This window comes from Lissotriton vulgaris, chromosome 4_1 (genome assembly GCF_964263255.1).
Source record: "Lissotriton vulgaris chromosome 4_1, aLisVul1.2, whole genome shotgun sequence".
Classification (NCBI taxonomy): Eukaryota; Metazoa; Chordata; class Amphibia; order Caudata; family Salamandridae; genus Lissotriton; species Lissotriton vulgaris.
Window position 1 is genome coordinate 272,560,751 of NC_141691.1, and position 14,891 is coordinate 272,575,641.

Below are 14,891 nucleotides of genomic sequence, written 5' to 3' on the forward strand. Positions count from 1 at the left end.
GCCAGTTGTGGTGCCTCTGGAAGTTGTACCTGTGTTGGGAAGCTGGAAACCAAGATTTTAACAACTTTCTGCAAATTTTAACGCATCGCTGGCTTGCGGACGCATCCCCGTCAGTGCAAGGAAATTCCCGCTGCTACGAAGGTTGAGATTGTCGCAGCGCCTGTTGCCGCTGCCAGAGTTGTCGCATCCTTCGTTTGTGGGACGCACCACTCTGGTGCGGGAAGATTACTATTGATGCGAGTATCGTCGCAGAGCCTGTCATCACTGGGTGAGATCGTCGCACCACCTGCTTGCGGACCGAATCAAGTCACTGCGAAAGTCATAGCAGAGCCATCGCATCAAGGGGCCGCGAGAGGAGAAGATCAACGCTGCACCGCGAATTGCTGCGGCACCTGAGATCGTCGCCGTCCCGAAGATCGTCACATCGTATTTTTTGCAAGCCGCTTCCACCAAAACCTGTGCACCGGAATCCACGCAAGGTATCACATCTCTCCCCATACAGACCGGAGTCATCGCAAAACACACCCGCTGCGTCCAGCGGGGTTATTGCATCGCCTACCCAGGGTCTCATAAGTGACGCATCGCTTGCTTTTCACCGCTACAGCTTTCACTTGGAACTTTTATCGCATCTAAAGGTAATGTTGGCTAAAACGTGACGCAACTGTGGATTATTTTAATGCAAACTTAAGAACTCTTTTGAAGCCATATTCTTGAAATTTGTATGTTGGATTTTGTGTAGTTTAGATTAAATACCTTTATTTTTCTAAACTGTTGTGGAGTCAATTTGTGGTGTTTTCACTGTGTTACTGTGAATGTTGGTACAAATACTTAGCACATTGCCTTTGTTAAGCCTGACTGCTCGTGCCAAGCTACCAAGAGGGTGAGCAGGGGTTATCTAAAGAGTGTATTCTCCTTAATCTGACTAGAAGCAAGGGTCCCTATTTGGACAGTGGTACCTACCTCTGCCAACCAGAGACCCCAGATCTAACAGGCATACAAAAAATGAGTGGAATAAAGGGCATAAGGCACAAAAAACGAGTGGAACAGAAGGCAAAAGGGGCACAAAAACAAGGGGAAAATGAGTGGCACAGAGGGCACAAGGGCACAAAAAAGGAGTGGAACAGACTGCAGAAGGGCACAAAAACGAGTGGAACAGAAGGCAAAAGGGACACAAAAACAAGGGAAACACGAGTGGTATGGAAGGCAGAGGGGCAAAAAAAATGAGTTGAACAGAAGGCAAAAGGGGCACAAAAACTAGGGGAAAATGAGTGGCACAGAGGGTAGTACTATTATAAAGCAAAAATGATGCCTAGGACTCTACTAGCATAATGTTATTTCCAGAATGGGACCACTTAATTGTCGCATCCTATACCCAATACATTGTATTTGGATGAATCGAATTCTTATATTTCATTTTCTCCGGTAACCCAACCCTATATAGAGAATAGCAAAATGCTTTTCTTATGTGTTTGATTTTCAATTTAATTGAATTAGACTTCTTATTCATTTGAGTCTATTTTTGACACATTTAGACAAACAAATATATATATATACACATCACTTTTTACATATATACATATACAATACATACAAACAATGATAAACTGGTATTGCGGTATATTTTGATAGCCCAATTTTTTTACACAGGATGTTGGCTCATAGTACAGCCCCAGCATTCCTTAGGTAGTAAGCTCCTCCAGTCCTATTTACAAAGAGTGTACCAGATCGTTTTTAATTTTTGGATCTGTTCAATGTCCTTTTTACTCCTTGTGAAACCAATTGTTTTGTTCATAGTTTTCAATATTTTGGCTGGGGTCTTCTCTCAAACAAAGGTGTCTAAGCGTTTCAGCCCACTAACTTAGGGCCTCATCAGGACTTGGGCTTATGCAATAGTCCGTACTCTACAGGTACCACAGGGCTTCCCTACAGATGATCATGTGGGTGGAAGCCCTTTAAAACGTATCCGGCGTCTCAACGTCTCATGTGTCTTTCCGTGGCTCTCCTGCTGTATTGACACACTTCTCACAGCACCGGACGGCTTTCCCTGCTTCTCTTGCCTTCCCATAGCTGTTCTGACAGACCGGATCCTTATATCAAGCCGGTCATGTGGGTGGTAGCCCTTTAAAACGTATCTGGCGTCTTAACATCTCAAGTAACTTTCCGTGACTCTCCTGCTGTATTGACTTTCTTCTCACAGCACGGGCGGCTTTCTCTGCCTCTCTTTCCTTCCTGTCCAGAGGGTAGTACGGCACACAAAAACAAGTGTAACAGAGGGGAGAAGTGCACAAAAAACGAGTGGAACAGAAGGCAAAGTGTCACAAAAACGAGGGAAAAAACAAGTGGCACAGAAGGCAAAAGGGCACAGAATTACCGGAAAAATGAGTGGCACAGAGGCATAATACAGAACACAGAAATACAGGAGCAACTAAGAACAGAAGGCAGAACAGGCAGAGAGGCACGGGGGAGCAAGGGGAACAGAAGGGAAACCCGGGCAGAGACGCGGGGTCAGCGAGGGAAGCAGAAGGGAAAACTGGGCAGAGTCACGGGGTCAGCGAGGGAGCAGAAGGGAAAACTGGGCAAGGACACGGGGAAGCAGGGGGTACAGAAGGAAAGACCCAGTAGAGAGAGCATGGGGACAGCAAGGGGGAACAGAGGAAAGAAAAAGGGGCACAGACCACATACAGGTAGCGGGGAAGACAGACAACAGCAGTCACAGACACAACAATGAAATACAGGCAATACAATAAAAGCAATACAGCGGAGGATGAATAAACTTACCTAAGGCCTACCACTGGCCACCAGGGATGAGGCGCAGGTGGTAGCAGGTGGAGGGCAATGATCTTCCTCGGCAGCGGCAGCTGGGGCAGGGAGACACAGGCGGAGCATCACAGCCAAGACTTCCTCTCTGTGTCCCTCAAGGATCAAATTAGTTCTACCATTGACACATGGGAGAGTATCTCATCTCTGTAAAGTAACGTCTAGAAGGACAAAATACATTCCTGTAGCTTAAAGAAGGCTTGGGCCATTATGAGTCATCTATTCTGGTATGGTTTGCAGAAATTTGAGTGAGATTGGATGTTCGGGAGAGTTAGGATTTATGTGAAAATGTATCCATTCTACTGCACTTGAAAAGACTGCATGTTATCACTACCTCCTCCGATCCTTTTTGTATATTGGAAGATAATATTTGAACAGAAGAAGTCTTTACCTCTGTTCTGGAAGAAAGACGTTCCAAGATGTCTTGAGAAAAACCGGCCTCCAGTCACCTGCTTAATACTGCTGTGGACTAGATGCTGTTGGAGATAGAGTGATGTGAATCCGTGAAGATGTTCCTCCTGAACCTTGGACTACAGGAGTGATTATGAAGATATTTTCCAGCAATTATAGAAACGTTCATCCTAATTTAGAGTTTGCCAAGCAAGGCACTTCATTGTAAAGGTGAGTATACTGCCCACAAAACCCTCAATCTACTCACCTCATTTAGAGATGGGCAGAATTTAAGTTCTCCATCATCTGAGGTGCGTTGCTTCCACTGAATGAAACTTGCTCTGACATCCCAAGAGATTCGGGCCGTAAGAGGAAGGACATTACACCACCTGGCTTATTTAAGGTGGCCTATGTTGTGTCTTGTGTTCCCTTTCCAAAAACAACAAGTGATGGACCGAATGTGGATCAATGTCACACATTCCCCCAGTCAAAAGATCTGGGCCCAAATCCATCGTTTTTTTGCACTCCACACCACCCTGGTTTAGACAATGGCGATATGCAAATCAGCTCTGACCCTGTTGCCCCATGGGAACAGTCCAGTCCGAACTACAAAAGCCATGTCCTTCCCAGAACGGAATCAAGCATCCGAGGACCGGACCGGTTTCGAGGTAACACCTCTCATCAGCCCGGCTAGCTTGACTCCAAAGTCGGGCTGATGAGAGGTGTTACCTCGAAACCGGTCCGGTCCTCGGATGCTTGATTCCGTTCTGGGAAGGACATGGCTTTTGTAGTTCGGACTGGACTGTTCCCATGGGGCAACAGGGTCAGAGCTGATTTGCATATCGCTATTGTCTAACCCAGGGTGGTGTGGAGTGCAAAAAAACGATGGATTTGGGCCCAGATCTTTTGACTGGGGGAGTGTGTGACATTGATCCACATTCAGTCCATCACTTGTTGTTTTTGCAATTGCCGCCCTAAGTGCGCTGGGGATGCCCAGACGTGGGTCCCAGGCACTCTACACCACTTGGAGTCAAGCTAGCCGGGCTGATGAGAGGTGTTACCTCGAAACCGGTCCGGTCCTCGGATGCTTGATTCCGTTCTGGGAAGGACATGGCTTTTGTAGTTCGGACTGGACTGTTCCCATGGGGCAACAGGGTCAGAGCTGATTTGCATATCGCCATTGTCTAACCCAGGGTGGTGTGGAGTGCAAAAAAACGATGGATTTGGGCCCAGATATTTTGACTGGGGGAGTGTGTGACATTGATCCACATTCAGTCCATCACTTGTTGTTTTTGCAATTGCCGCCCTAAGTGCGCTGGGGATGCCCAGACGTGGGTCCCAGGCACTCTACACCACTTGGGAGTCAAGCTAGCCGGGCTGATGAGAGGTGTTACCTCGAAACTGGTCCGGTCCTCGGATGCTTGATTCCGTTCTGGGAAGGACATGGCTTTTGTAGTTCGGACTGGACTGTTCCCATGGGGCAACAGGGTCAGAGCTGATTTGCATATCGCCATTGTCTAACCCAGGGTGGTGTGGAGTGCAAAAAAACAATGGATTTGGGCCCAGATCTTTTGACTGGGGGAGTGTGTGACATTGATCCACATTCAGTCCATCACTTGTTATTTTTGCAATTGCCGCCCTAAGTGCGCTGGGGATGCCCAGACGTGGGTCCCAGGCACTCTACACCACTTGGAGTCAAGCTAGCCGGGCTGATGAGAGGTGTTACCTCAAAACCGGTCCGGTCCTCGGATGCTTGATTCCGTTCTGGGAAGGACATGGCTTTTGTAGTTCAGACTGGACTGTTCCCATGGGGCAACAGGGTCAGAGCTGATTTGCATATCGCCATTGTCTAACCCAGGGTGGTGTGGAGTGCAAAAAAACGATGGATTTGGGCCCAGATCTTTTGACTGGGGGAGTGTGTGACATTGATCCACATTCAGTCCATCACCTGTTGTTTTTGCAATTGCTGCCCTAAGTGCGCTGGGGATGCCCAGATGTGGGTCCCAGGCACTCTACACCACTTGGAGTCAAGCTAGCCGGGCTGATGAGAGGTGTTACCTCGAAACCGGTCCGGTCCTCGGATGCTTGATTCCGTTCTGGGAAGGACATGGCTTTTGTAGTTCGGACTGGACTGTTCCCATGGGGCAACAGGGTCAGAGCTGATTTGCATATCGCCATTGTCTAACCCAGGGTGGTGTGGAGTGCAAAAAAACGATGGATTTGGGCCCAGATCTTTTGACTGGGGGAGTGTGTGACATTGATCCACATTCAGTCCATCACTTGTTGTTTTTGCAATTGCCGCCCTAAGTGCGCTGGGGATGCCCAGACGTGGGTCCCAGGCACTCTACACCACTTGGAGTCAAGCTAGCCGGGCTGATGAGAGGTGTTACCTCGAAACCGGTCCGGTCCTCGGATGCTTGATTCCGTTCTGGGAAGGACATGGCTTTTGTAGTTCGGACTGGACTGTTCCCATGGGGCAACAGGGTCAGAGCTGATTTGCATATCGCCATTGTCTAACCCAGAGTGGTGTGGAGTGCAAACAAACGATGGATTTGGGCCCAGATCTTTTGACTGGGGGAGTGTGTGACATTGATCCACATTCCGTCCATCACTTGTTGTTTTTGCAATTGCCGCCCTAAGTGCGCTGGGGATGCCCAGACGTGGGTCCCAGGCACTCTACACCACTTGGAGTCAAGCTAGCCGGGCTGATGAGAGGTGTTACCTCGAAACCGGTCCGGTCCTCGGATGCTTGATTCCGTTCTGGGAAGGACATGGCTTTTGTAGTTCGGACTGGACTGTTCCCATGGGGCAACAGGGTCAACGCTGATTTGCATATCACCATTGTCTAACCCAGGGTGGTGTGGAGTGCAAAAAAACGATGGATTTGGGCCCAGATCTTTTGACTGGGGGAGTGTGTGACATTGATCCACATTCAGTCCATCACTTGTTGTTTTTGCAATTGCCGCCCTAAGTGCGCTGGGGATGCCCAGACGTGGGTCCCAGGCACTCTACACCACTTGGAGTCAAGCTAGCCGGGCTGATGAGAGGTGTTACCTCGAAACCGGTCCGGTCCTCGGATGCTTGATTCCGTTCTGGGAAGGACATGGCTTTTGTAGTTCGGACTGGACTGTTCCCATGGGGCAACAGGGTCAGAGCTGATTTGCATATCGCCATTGTCTAACCCAGGGTGGTGTGGAGTGCAAAAAAACGATGGATTTGGGCCCAGATCTTTTGACTGGGGGAGTGTGTGACATTGATCCACATTCAGTCAATCACTTGTTGTTTTTGCAATTGCCGCCCTAAGTGCGCTGGGGATGCCCAGACGTGGGTCACAGGCACTCTACACCACTTGGAGTCAAGCTAGCCGGGCTGATGAGAGGTGTTACCTCAAAACCGGTCCGGTCCTCGGATGCTTGATTCCGTTCTGGGAAGAACATGGCTTTTGTAGTTCAGACTGGACTGTTCCCATGGGGAAACACGGTCAGAGCTGATTTGTATATCGCCATTGTCTAACCCAGGGTGGTGTGGAGTGCAAAAAAATGATGGATTTGGGCCCAGATCTTTTGACTGGGGGAGTGTGTGACATTGATCCACATTCAGTCCATCACCTGTTGTTTTTGCAATTGCTGCCCTAAGTGCGCTGGGGATGCCCAGACGTGGGTCCCAGGCACTCTACACCACTTGGAGTCAAGCTAGCCGGGCTGATGAGAGGTGTTACCTCGAAACCGGTTCGGTCCTCGGATGCTTGATTCCGTTCTGGGAAGGACATGGCTTTTGTAGTTCGGACTGGACTGTTCCCTTGGGGCAACAGGGTCAGAGCTGATTTGCATATCGCCATTGTCTAACCCAGGGTGGTGTGGAGTGCAAAAAAACGATGGATTTGGGCCCAGATCTTTTGACTGGGGGAGTGTGTGACATTGATCCACATTCAGTCCATCACTTGTTGTTTTTGCAATTGCCGCCCTAAGTGCGCTGAGGATGCCCAGACGTGGGTCCCAGGCACTCTACACCACTTGGAGTCAAGCTAGCTGGGCTGATGAGAGGTGTTACCTCGAAACCGGTCCGGTCCTCGGATGCTTGATTCCGTTCTGGGAAGGACATGGCTTTTGTAGTTCGGACTGGACTGTTCCCATGGGGCAACAGGGTCAGAGCTGATTTGCATATCGCCATTGTCTAACCCAGGGTGGTGTGGAGTGCAAAAAAACGATGGATTTGGGCCCAGATCTTTTGACTGGGGGAGTGTGTGACATTGATCCACATTCAGTCAATCACTTGTTGTTTTTGCAATTGCCGCCCTAAGTGCGCTGGGGATGCCCAGACGTGGGTCACAGGCACTCTACACCACTTGGAGTCAAGCTAGCCGGGCTGATGAGAGGTGTTACCTCAAAACCGGTCCGGTCCTCGGATGCTTGATTCCGTTCTGGGAAGAACATGGCTTTTGTAGTTCAGACTGGACTGTTCCCATGGGGAAACACGGTCAGAGCTGATTTGTATATCGCCATTGTCTAACCCAGGGTGGTGTGGAGTGCAAAAAAATGATGGATTTGGGCCCAGATCTTTTGACTGGGGGAGTGTGTGACATTGATCCACATTCAGTCCATCACCTGTTGTTTTTGCAATTGCTGCCCTAAGTGCGCTGGGGATGCCCAGACGTGGGTCCCAGGCACTCTACACCACTTGGAGTCAAGCTAGCCGGGCTGATGAGAGGTGTTACCTCGAAACCGGTCCGGTCCTCGGATGCTTGATTCCGTTCTGGGAAGGACATGGCTTTTGTAGTTCGGACTGGACTGTTCCCATGGGGCAACAGGGTCAGAGCTGATTTGCATATCGCCATTGTCTAACCCAGGGTGGTGTGGAGTGCAAAAAAACGATGGATTTGGGCCCAGATCTTTTGACTGGGGGAGTGTGTGACATTGATCCACATTCAGTCCATCACTTGTTGTTTTTGCAATTGCCGCCCTAAGTGCGCTGGGGATGCCCAGACGTGGGTCCCAGGCACTCTACACCACTTGGAGTCAAGCTAGCCGGGCTTATGAGAGGTGTTACCTCGAAACCGGTTCGGTCCTCGGATGCTTGATTCCGTTCTGGGAAGGACATGGCTTTTGTAGTTCGGACTGGACTGTTCCCTTGGGGCAACAGGGTCAGAGCTGATTTGCATATCGCCATTGTCTAACCCAGGGTGGTGTGGAGTGCAAAAAAACGATGGATTTGGGCCCAGATCTTTTGACTGGGGGAGTGTGTGACATTGATCCACATTCAGTCCATCACTTGTTGTTTTTGCAATTGCCGCCCTAAGTGCGCTGGGGATGCCCAGACGTGGGTCCCAGGCACTCTACACCACTTGGAGTCAAGCTAGCTGGGCTGATGAGAGGTGTTACCTCGAAACCGGTCCGGTCCTCGGATGCTTGATTCCGTTCTGGGAAGGACATGGCTTTTGTAGTTCGGACTGGACTGTTCCCATGGGGCAACAGGGTCAGAGCTGATTTGCATATCGCCATTGTCTAACCCAGGGTGGTGTGGAGTGCAAAAAAACGATGGATTTGGGCCCAGATCTTTTGACTGGGGGAGTGTGTGACATTGATCCACATTCAGTCCATCACTTGTTGTTTTTGCAATTGCCGCCCTAAGTGCGCTGGGGATGCCCAGACGTGGGTCCCAGGCACTCTACACCACTTGGAGTCAAGCTAGCCGGGCTGATGAGAGGTGTTACCTCGAAACCGGTCCGGTCCTCGGATGCTTGATTCTGTTCTGGGAAGGACATGGCTTTTGTAGTTCGGACTGGACTGTTCCCATGGGGCAACAGGGTCAGAGCTGATTTGCATATCGCCATTGTCTAACCCAGGGTGGTGTGGAGTGCAAAAAAACGATGGATTTGGGCCCAGATCTTTTGACTGGGGGAGTGTGTGACATTGATCCACATTCAGTCCATCACTTGTTGTTTTTGCAATTGCCACCCTAAGTGCGCTGGGGATGCCCAGACGTGGGTCCCAGGCACTCTACACCACTTGGAGTCAAGCTAGCCGGGCTGATGAGAGGTGTTACCTCAAAACCGGTCCGGTCCTCGGATGCTTGATTCCGTTCTGGGAAGGACATGGCTTTTGTAGTTCAGACTGGACTGTTCCCATGGGGCAACAGGGTCAGAGCTGATTTGCATATCGCCATTGTCTAACCCAGGGTGGTGTGGAGTGCAAAAAAATGATGGATTTGGGCCCAGATCTTTTGACTGGGGGAGTGTGTGACATTGATCCACATTCAGTCCATCACCTGTTGTTTTTGCAATTGCTGCCCTAAGTGCGCTGGGGATGCCCAGACGTGGGTCCCAGGCACTCTACACCACTTGGAGTCAAGCTAGCCGGGCTGATGAGAGGTGTTACCTCGAAACCGGTCCGGTCCTCGGATGCTTGATTCCGTTCTGGGAAGGACATGGCTTTTGTAGTTCGGACTGGACTGTTCCCATGGGGCAACAGGGTCAACGCTGATTTGCATATCGCCATTGTCTAACCCAGGGTGGTGTGGAGTGCAAAAAAACGATGGATTTGGGCCCAGATCTTTTGACTGGGGGAGTGTGTGACATTGATCCACATTCAGTCCATCACTTGTTGTTTTTGCAATTGCCGCCCTAAGTGCGCTGGGGATGCCCAGACGTGGGTCCCAGGCACTCTACACCACTTGGAGTCAAGCTAGCCGGGCTGATGAGAGGTTGTAAAGATGAGGCGGAGGCAGGAACTTCAGTTGGAGATTTATTCAGGAAAAGAGAGCCGTCCAGCATGAAGAGGAGACAGGGCAGCTGCAACTGCCAAACAGTGAACATTGGGGGAGAATGCACAGTACATGAAGAACCCACAGGTGACATCATGGAGTTCCAATAAGTATTGCGTAATACAGATCACCACACACCTCCCCCCTTTCTAAAGGAAAAACAAGAAAAAACAAAAATGAATGATGAATTAGATGTAGTCACGAAATCTGTTAGGTCTGACAGTCAACCTTGAGCTTCTTCTAAGACCATTGTCAATTGGAACACTCGGGGTAGGAACAGTTGCACGTGAAGCGCGAGAGGGATCTCTGGCAACACGAGAAGTGCTCCACCAATTACCATTAGACAATTTGACAGCATTTTTGCGAACCTCCACAACTTGTTGGGAATCAAGAAACTTGGAAAAGCCTTTCTTAACAGTGACAGGATTTTTAATCCTGACACAATCTCCAGCATGAATTCTGTGGAAAGACCTCTTGGAATGTCCCGTGTCGCAAGGCAGAGAGTTGGAAGATTTTTTGTTGGCGCAATCCCATGCCACTTCCAAGTCACAACCTTTGTGGAGACTTTTGACCATCCAAAAGGGAAGAGCTTGAGAAGAGGCTTTCCTTCCTCTCATCAATTCAAAGGGGGAAAAACCTGTCGCGACATGTGGAGAAATTCTATAAGACCATACAAGATCTTTTACAGCCTGAAAAATACAGCTATTGGATTCGAAGGCGGCCTGCACACATTCAACAATAACTCTATTGAACCTCTCGGTTTTGCCATTGCTCTGAGGGTGATACAAGGGAGTTCTGGTATGTTTGATACAACAATTATTCAAGAAAACACTCATTTCCTTAGAGATGAACTGAACCCCATTGTCGGTGAGGATTTCTTCCGGACAACCCTCCCTTAGGAAAATTTTGGTCAGACAATCAATAACACTTTTTGAATTGGGAACATTGATAGGTTCAACTTCAACCCATCTAGAGAGGTGATCGACAAGAACCAAGAAGTACTTTGAGGTGTTGGGAAGAACATGGAATGGACCCAGAAAGTCCAGGCCAATTTTTTGCCAAGCCCTGCAGGGTGGGGGAACAACAGAATCACAAACACCCTCCAAAATAAGGACTTTGTCACTGGTGTTACAGCGTGTGCAAAGTTTGATAGCATCCACAATTTGATTGTCCATTCTTGGCCACCAGAAATTCGATCTGACATTTCTTTTAGTAATGGTGGCACCTAAATGGCCAGAATGAGCATCAGCAATAATCTTTTCCCGATAAACAGAGGGAGGGATGAATTTATTGCCCCTAACGATTTTGCCACTTTCCAAGGAAAGTTCGGAATTGATTTTCCAATAAATTTGGAGTTCAGGAGAAAGAGATTTTTCTTTGGGCCAACCTTTCTGAATGAAAGAGACAACATCCCTAAGAACAGCATCATTCTCAACAGCATTAACCCAATCATTCTCAGCGAAAGAAATGGAAATTTGTGAAATGTTGGCCACAAAACACTCTTCAATCTCTGTTTCCCACTCATTTTCGTTAGGCTCTTGTATGGGTAACCTGGAAAGACAGTCAGCACGTTTGTTCTTGCCCCCAGGAATGTAGATAGCTTTGAAGTTGAATTCTAACAGTTTGGTGGAGAGTCTAGCCAACCGTGCGGTTGTGCGTTTGACGTTTCTGCCGGATAGAATGTCTACGAGAGGTCGATGATCAGTTTGAAGGACAAATGGTCTGCCCCATAAGTAGGATTTAAACTTTTCAACACTCCAAGCACAGGCCAGCAGTTCCTTTTCAATAACAGAATATTTACGCTCGACAGGACGGAGAGTCCTGGAGGCAAACCCCACAGTAAATTCTTTACCATGGGCCATTTGTGAGAGAACAGCCCCAAGACCATATTCACAGGCGTCAACAGTGACAAAAGTTTCTCTGTTCCCATTGAAAGGTTGAAGAGCGGGAGCTTTAGTGATGTGTTCTTTGATGAGCTGGAAACCTTTTTCACACTCATCGGACCAGCTGAAGGTGGCACCTTTTTTGAGTAGGAGTCTAAAACATTCAGTGGTCTTGGCGTAGTCTCTCATGAATTTGGAGTAGAACTCACAAAGGCCGAGAAAGGACAGAAGCTGTTCTTTGTTGGAGGGGGCAGGAGCCTCAATGATACTCTTGACTAGACCTGGCCTGGGTTTAATACCACATTCAGAAATGGTATGGCCAAGGTATTCTACTTCTCTGGTTTTGAATACACATTTACTCTTCTGAAGGGTTACACCTCTTTTTTCCAAGATGTTGAAAACTTTGTCAATGACCAAGTTGTGTTCGTGTTCAGTTTGAGTGAAGATAAGAATGTCATCCTGGAAGACGACAACATTAGAGAGTTCCTCAAACATTTCAGACATGATACGCTGGAAAACAGCGGCGGCAGACGCCAACCCAAAGGGTAGACGGCGAAACTGAAAAACTCCATCAGGAGTTACAAAAGCCGTGAGATGACGAGAGAGGGGATGTAACTCAATTTGGTGGTAAGCCGCCTTTAAATCAAGTTTAGAAAACCAAGTGGATGAGCCCACTTTAGCTATCAAATCCTCAATGCGAGGAAGGGGAAAGCCATCGACCCAGATAGCTTCATTGAGACTGCGTAAGTCCACACACATCCTGAGATCGCCAGACCTTTTTCTGGCAAGAACAATGGGAGAAAGCCATAATGTGGATTCTACCTTTTCGATGATTTCTTGCTCGCATAATGACTTAAGGTGTTTGGACAAATCTTCTCTAATACTAAGGGGAACATTCCTAAGCTTGTGTTTGATTGGAGAAACACCATCTTTGACCTTGATAAAGTGTTGAAAATTGGTAATCTTGCCCAAGCGATCTTCAAAAATATTTTTATATTTGTGCTCCCAGAATTCACTATTAAAGATGTTGCAAACAGGGGTAGGGGATGCAGGGGAGAGATTGCATCCTTCAATGAATACAGGGTTGGGTAAACCAGGTTTAATGGTGACACCAAATTCTGCCTGATGTATGAGTCCTAGGACATTGATACCACGTTTGGCAACATAGACCTTCCCCTTGATGGATTTGCCGAAAATTGAGATTTCGGCCAAGAAATAACCTAGAAGGTTGATTCTGCTTCCTTCAAAGGCCACAGAAAGGACATCAGGAGGAAGTAAACATTTATTTTGCCAAAGGTGAGAATATTTCTCATAGGAAACAATAGTGATACGAGCACCTGTATCTACCAGTAGTAGGATATGGTGATTATCAATAGTGGCATCAACTTCAGGATCAGGGACAAGAAACGTACGACTGAGAGTATCATTGTCTTTCACTACAACAACATATTCCTGATTGGTCACATCACATTCGGAATGTTCAGAATGTTCAGACGAAAGCTCAAGGGGATTAGAGTCTTGAAAGAAATCATTTTCACACATGACACTACGTACATTACCTCTTCTACCTCTCATGCAGACCCTAGAAAAATGACCATTTTTTCCACACTGAGTACATTGTTGATTGGCAGCAGGACAATTTTTAAAATTGGAAGCATGGTAAGAGGAGCCACACCTATAACAGGAAGTACTTTGGCTGAATTGTCTATTAGGTGTAAAAGGTCTTCTAAAACCAGTGTTTCCCATTCTTTTGAAATAACCACGAGAGTCACGAGGAGTGAAATTAGGAGTCTTGGTAGGAAGAGGCAACCTAGTGGAAACAGCACCAGAAATGGAAGTGTTAGAAAGAGAAAATTCTAATTGTTTGGAGTCTTCTAAAGATGTTTCAATACTTTTGGCTATATCGATAGCCTTGTCGAGAGAAGGATCTTTGCAGGACAGTAATTTCCCTTGGATTTGTTTACAGGAACAGCGAGCAACAAGTTGATCTCTAATAAGTTGAGAGGTGAAATTGTCAAATTCGCATTTAGACGCAAGTATTTTTAAAGCAGTAACAAAGGTGTCAATGCTTTCTTCGGGTTTTTGAGCTCTGGTGAAAAATTTGTAGCGATGTACAACCATGTTTTTAGTCTTAACAAAGTACTTGTCTAATTTGGCTATGGCTATCTCAAATTCATCAGGGGTTTCTCCAGTAGGTGGAACATAAATTGGAAGATGATCAAAAACATTTTGCCCTTCCACACCAAGATGATAGTACATTAAACTCTTCTTCCTTTCAGCACGGTACCTAAGACCGTCGATTGCTCCTAGGTAGGCCATGAAAGATCTCAACCAAAGCTTCCATTCCAGGGGAGGATCTCCAGGAGTCTGAAGAAATGGAGCAGGGGGAGATACGTTTTGCATAGCAAGATCTTCTATTTTTTCCTATGTAAAAAAAAAGTGCAAGGAAGCAAACAGTAAAATAACAGTGAAATTTTATGATAACCAAAAGAGAAAAAAAAAATATTCTTGTAAATATGGTAGCGTAAATGAGTAGGTGAACTTCGTTAAGAGCAAAAAACGTGCATATGATGTGCCAAAGCTGTGCACATCAGCGAGTATGTATGATGTGCTAAAGCTGTGCACATCAGCGAGTAGATGCAGTGCTGAGAAGCTGTGCACGTCAGCGAGTAGATACTGTGCACATCAGTGTATTGAGGGAAAAATGTAAGCAGAAGCTGTGCACGTCAGCGTGCAAGGATTGAAGAGCTGTGCACGTCAGCGTGCAGAGATTGAGTACTTGAGCATGTAAATATTGGTGTAGAAAGTATAATCTAGTATAGGCTGTGCGCATCAGCGCGAAAATGTAGATGTTCTTCTCTTCTTTTTTTTTTAAAGAAAAATTAGCTGTGTGCTTGAGCTGTGCACATCAGCGTGATAAAGTGAAGAATGAGGAGCTGCGAGCGTCAAGCGGAAGAAATCTCAGTGAAAAGAAGAAGCAGCCAGGATTGAAATTGACGCGAAGCCTTTGTGACGTAGAGCGCTGAAAATGCGGAAGAACGT